Source organism: Epinephelus fuscoguttatus, linkage group LG24 (assembly GCF_011397635.1).
Source record: "Epinephelus fuscoguttatus linkage group LG24, E.fuscoguttatus.final_Chr_v1".
Classification (NCBI taxonomy): domain Eukaryota; kingdom Metazoa; phylum Chordata; class Actinopteri; order Perciformes; family Serranidae; genus Epinephelus; species Epinephelus fuscoguttatus.
In genome coordinates this window covers 17,863,835-17,870,019 of record NC_064775.1, presented here as the reverse complement: position 1 = coordinate 17,870,019, position 6,185 = coordinate 17,863,835, and positions in this window count along the sequence as shown.

Genomic DNA, 6,185 nt, shown 5'->3' with positions numbered 1-6,185 from the left:
GAAAAAAAAAGAGGTATGATAGTGGAAAAGTGAATGAGAGACAGATAGAGATAAAGGCAGAGCTAGAAAGGTGAAAGTCCATCTCTGCAGGTGACTGATTCCCCAAAGCCGAACAAAGCATTTGAATAACAAAGGCTGAAAGACAAAAAGATGAGAGCTGATTAAAACTGACTTTTTTTTCCCAAGAGGGCTTGGGACAAAGTCTAGATAAAACCGTAGCTCATAGCAAAGATAACAAGTGGAATGTAAAGGGAGGAATCCCTCCCTGTCTGGGGTCAGTGCGTCCTGTAAAAAACAACGACCTTGTAATTGATTCTGAAGTCTGTCCACCTCAGTAAAAGTCAAAAGACCAGGACTGGAATGTGTTTCACAATGCTAAACCATTGTGTTTAGCATAGATTCACATTGCTGCAACACTAAGTGAGCTCACAATGGTCCTTGGCTGGCTGCCTGCTGCTCTCATACAGTGGCAGAAGGATTAATATATGTTAATCATCCTGAGAAACACATGGAAATCTGATTTAAGACCCAATTTGTGCTGAGTCCTCTGAGAGTTCAGGTGAGATTTAAGTTTCTTGATCAAACTTTGGCAAAGATCAGCTGCCACTAAAGCAGGAAACGTCTATTAATACTTGTTTAATTGGTCAAGCTGATACAGTATCAGGAACCAAAAGATCTGCTGCTAAGATTGTAAGCCCCACCTTAAGGACTTTACACTCTGGGGGTGTGATGAATAAATTACACGAAAACCTGAAATACCTGCCTTCAAATATTTATTCAAATAACTATTCATACCGGCATCATTGTGACTTTGTGTCAGTTTCAAGACTTGTTCAATAACAAGTTGGAATAGATGCGCTGAGTGAATTTGAGATTCTTCTCTTCAACAGTTAAGCAATGTTTATGTCTACGACTTTTCATGTGCTATATAGCAGGCAACATGTTTAGGGCTTTTATTGTGAAAAGTAAGAACAGAAGGAGCAGATCTGGTCTGGGATCAACCCCGTCTCACTCCAAAATCGTAGAATAAGAACACATTGTCAGTAACTTCCAGCGTAAGACACAGATGAAAACAGTTGTCCTTTCACATCAGCATGACATGCGGCCAGTTGGCGCCTGGCAGCATCAGGGTGAAAGGTGGCCAAGCAACACTGTAAGGGTGAAAGTCTGAGTCAGGTGAGCGGGAGGGGTGGGATATGGGTCCAAGAACCAATATGGGTCCAACAACCACTGAATTTCACCCAGGAGGCTGGTGCTTGCTTCCCGTTAGATCGTGAAGCCAACCACTGCTCTTTTGTCCTAAACGCAACCATGTGCATTTGTTGCCTAAACCCAACAATGTGTATTAGTTGGCGAATTAAAAAATATTAATTCGCAGTGTTGTACTAACATAGGTCATTTATTTTGAAAGAGACTGTATGTAAATTTTACATTTCCTGTATAAACAGAAGTGTGTTTTGAAAACAGACGATGCATGTAACAGGCAGAACTTGACACGGCGTCGCAGAACGTCAACAACCAACGTCATATCTGGACGTGGAAAGTCCATGACCAAACATCGGTGTGTGACAAGGTTGGTGTGGGAATGTGTTGATAGGATGCCTTTGTAAAGGTTGAAAGGAATAATAAAGCTTGGTTCGAAGTACAGATCCTGTTGTTCTGCGATGCTAATCTGCTCTTTGTCCTTGAGTTCATTGTCTTCATTGTAATTCTGGTTTCATCATATAATACAGGGTGCGGAGAAACCCAAATTATCAACAGGTCCGCCTATGTTGTGAAGTTGTGATGTGACATCCATTCTGCACGCAGAGATTGGTTGATGCCTTTACAGGTGGTGCAAAAGCTCAGAAAAATGTACTTTGTTCTGATCAAAAAATGACACCACTTTTTCCACACACAATATTTGAGCTCTGTGTAAAAGTACGAAAATAGCTCAAAAATAAAGACTGACATGTGAATTAATCGCACAAAAATGCCGGGTGTGTCAAGGCCTACAGTGCTGCTATGGCAGAACTCTAAAGTAAAGCCATAAAGTTTAACTGAGAAGGTTTTAAATGAATGATTGAGCCACCTAAAGCCCCTGACATATGTACACTGTGCCCTTGAACAGACGGTGGCTTCTCAACAGGTCATCGAGCTAGCACAGAAAAGCTAAATGCCAAAATAAATGTGACATATATAATATATATATGTACAAAGTTGTGCAGGAGATGCACTGGACAAAAGCTCTCTGGCCCAACTTTATTTATTTATTTTTTTTATCTATGGCTTCCACCTTAGCTCATGACCCTGAAGTCTCCTGTGGATCATGAAGTGCTCTTCCTGTTCATTGAAACTAGCAGGAAGGAGAAGGGATTGTCCTTGTTGGCTGGCGGGCTGGTTGGTGGGGGCTGCTGGATGTGTTTGTAGTAAACTTCCTAGTGTTTATAGTCACTAGACGATGCAGGGAGGAGGTGGGTGTTATAACACAAAGATGAGGAGAGTGACGAAAGAAGGGGGGAAGATTGTTAAATAGCAGGGGAGGAGGAAAGAAAGGAATTCAGAGAGAATGGAATGAATGAGAGGAAGAAAAATGAAAAAGACAGACTGGACTATGAGAGGCAGACAGAGAGGACATCTCTTGGGGTATTGTTCTAGCTATGGTACAATGAATGCAGCTTATGTTGTTGCTGCTTTAGTCGTACACAGGCCTAAAAGAACTTGCCATAGCAGTGGAGCCTGCAGTGTATTAAATTCAATTTGTTCCAATTCTATTCATGAGGATGAAATAGATCCAGGAGAAAGAGGACGGTGATGTAAGAGATAGATAAAGGGAGAAAGGTTGTGAAAACCCTTAAGGGTACAGTTCAACCCAAAATAAAATCAAATCCATTTTTCCCTCTTACCCACAGAGCTGTATATCCACTCAGATAATGGCTGTAGCTCGCCACAATACAACAGAGCCCAACGGAAACTGGTTTGTGGTGCAGTTTCTCGTGATAATCCGCTGAAATTCATTGGGATGCAAACTAACAACATGTGCTTCACAGCCCATCACGTCAGCAGCTGTAGATGTGTGTGTGCGCATACTGTCAGCACCTGTCTCTTCAGCTTCACAACGACATATGACCACACCTTCTATTCAAACACATTTGCACACACACACTGATAATTTGTGTTTACACTTTCTTTTGCAAGGATTTGCACAAGAGCATGTTTAAGTCTTTGGGAAATCGACCTCCCACGAAGCAGTGATGTGTCTCCTGCATCAATAAAACCAAAAGAGCAAACCATGATTGAGCCTAAGTGGCTCCCTCTGAGTTTTTATGCGGCTGATGGGGGTTTCAGCTCCGTAATTAATGCAGTATACGTTCTTGTTTAACCCCAAACAATGTTCTGCCACACATAAACAGCAAGGGAGACGTAAAACATGGCCTTTGGAATGACACTGTAGTAGGAGTACAAGGAGTAACAGTGATATTATTAGGGAAAACATACTAATAGCCTGTAAACTATCAGTTTAAAAACCATATCAGTGCTAGGTTTAACAGAAAAAGAGGCACAATGGAGGATAAATTAAGGGTCAGTTCACTCAAATTAGAAAAAGACATGTGCTGACTTACCTCTGGATGGATACATTCAGGCAGATACTACTACGGGTTTTGTGGGCTGAATTTTTCAAATATAATCAGAACTGGGGAAAATTGCATAACCTCAGTTTGAAATAAAAATGAAACTATTATGCATGATTAAATAATACAACATGCCTGTTCGGAGCAGGCAAATTGTTTGGCCTGCAGTGTTGCAGCCTCCAGCTTTCTTGCAAATGGCTCATACAAACAACTTCACACTCAACACTGAGCTTCTTTGGGTTAAAAATGAGAAATAAAGCCAAGGTGGAAGTGCCAAAAACTGCAGTTCCTTGAATGGCCACTTGAGGCTGGCTCTAAGAGTGAGTCAAGCCCCATAGACCCCATAGATGTTAAAATGCCCACCTTTACAGTGGAAATAAACATGTTCACAGCCTGGTACAAACGATGGTTTTGGTCCCTATAGCTAATTTCCAAATTTATGACAATTGTATGATGGCTGACATTTTGTATAACTCACCAGTTTACATTTAATTAAGGCTTAAATTTATGCATATTTAAAGGCGGGGCCTCTTGAGTGACAGGCTATCTGCTAGGCGTCATTACAGTCTGTGAGTCAGATCCATCCCCTGCTCCTCCACAGTTCTACCCTGACTTTTGGTTCCAAAAAACAAGATACCGACGGCAAAAACTCAAGGCTTTAAAATAGGAGTCCACAAACCAATGGCTGATGTCACCATTACTATGTCCATTACTTTATATTGTCTATGGTCTTAAGCAATACTTCTGGACCCCAAACAGCTATAGATTTATTATGATGCTTAAATATGACTGTATCAGGGAACACTATGATTTTTAGAGATGTACTCTCTTTTACTATTTATATACAGTAACTTATTGCTCCTTCCTGCCTATTTGCACTATCATATCATATATACTGATAAATTGAGGTGGACAATAAAGTTATCAATCTATCTATATGACAAATATTGAATTATGTTGCTATTCTTACTCATTGTATTCAGATATAACTTATAAAAGGCTCCCAAAACTCTTAAAAAATATGCAACTCAACCACATATTTACTATGTAATTTTACTTCTACTTCAGAGGAAATCATTATCCTACTACATTTATCTAACAGAGAAATGTTACTGATTATGTTGCAGATTCACTGGTGAAATACACTAATTTCCAAATAGGTGCATTAGTAGCTGGCTTTGACATAACCACTGCAGCTATAAAGTAGACTATGGATTTCATTAGCTGAGGTGTTTTGCTGATGTTGAAATTATTAGTGTTATAAGTTAGTGTGGCAAAGAAAAATACAGCCAAGCCACAGCCGCTCTTGGCCAGTAACACCAATGAAATTCACTTGCTCGACCATTTGCAGAGCCCTGAAGCTTACATGCTTATGCTTATGCTTTGCTCTGCTGCAGAAACAGCTTCTTTATGGGTCTGAGTGTAGAATATTAAAATGGTATACAATCATTAAACTCCCTCTGGCTATTGGAGCCTGAACAAAATGTGCATTTAAATGTTTAAAGGTGTATATGAAGGTATATTGTAAATGTTTTACCAGGCTCCAGGTTATGCTCATAGTATTCAAACTGTCCTGGACTTTGTACCGAGTGTGTACCGAGTGTGGCCATCTTAAAATGTTTAATAATCAAACCAAAACCACCTGTGTCTTATAACTGTTACTATTTGATAGAAGTCCAGCACTGATTGACAGGGACAAGAGGAGAGAGCCAGACACAAATAAAATAAACGAGAGACAGTCGGTGTCTATCCAAAGAGATAAATGACGATTCCAGCGCCACTAACTGAGATTATATTTACACTCTGATACTCACAAGCTGTCTGAAGTTTATTTGGCAAAGATATAAGAGTGTGTTTACTGAGCCTTATGCTGGAATATTGCCCCAGTAGTACTCAATTACTGTTATTAATTAACATTTCAATAAACATTTGCATTGAGCATACAAAGCATGGAAAAATGTACATCATTAGGGTTTTGTAGAACTAAATGGAGCCCTGTTGTGTGTCAAACAGACTCACAACTGGCCTTAAATGAAAGCAAAGAATATACCCTTTAAAATTATACCAAACATTTTATAGTAAAATAGTTATAAAGGTGCTTAAACTAGTCTAAAAGTTCAGTTTATATTGGTGGCTGTTTAAGGCCCGAACACACTGAACTAGTTGTGACAAAGGCCAACTTTTGTGGCACCTTGCATCACCTGTCTCTCAGCCAAAAAAAAATGCACTTGCACACACCGCAAAGACTACAGCCAGTGGCCGACTAGCACGGACATTCTGCATCTGCGTGAGAGGAAATGTCTCTCCATAGCGGCAGGCGGTGGTAGTCTGTTTTTAACATTCAAAAAGGCAAACCAGGAGACCGACTGGGTGGATTCAAGACGCTAGTTAGCCAGTTAGCACATTAACAACTCACCTCAATGTTGATATTATCCATGCTCTTGCGAACAATAACACAAACCGTCACGTACCATTTCTCGTAAACAGCTCAATGGCTAAAAAAACAATCTTACCTAATATACCAAGTTTGTTTTAATCTCACACCCTCTTGACTTCAGTCATTTGTTTGCTTTC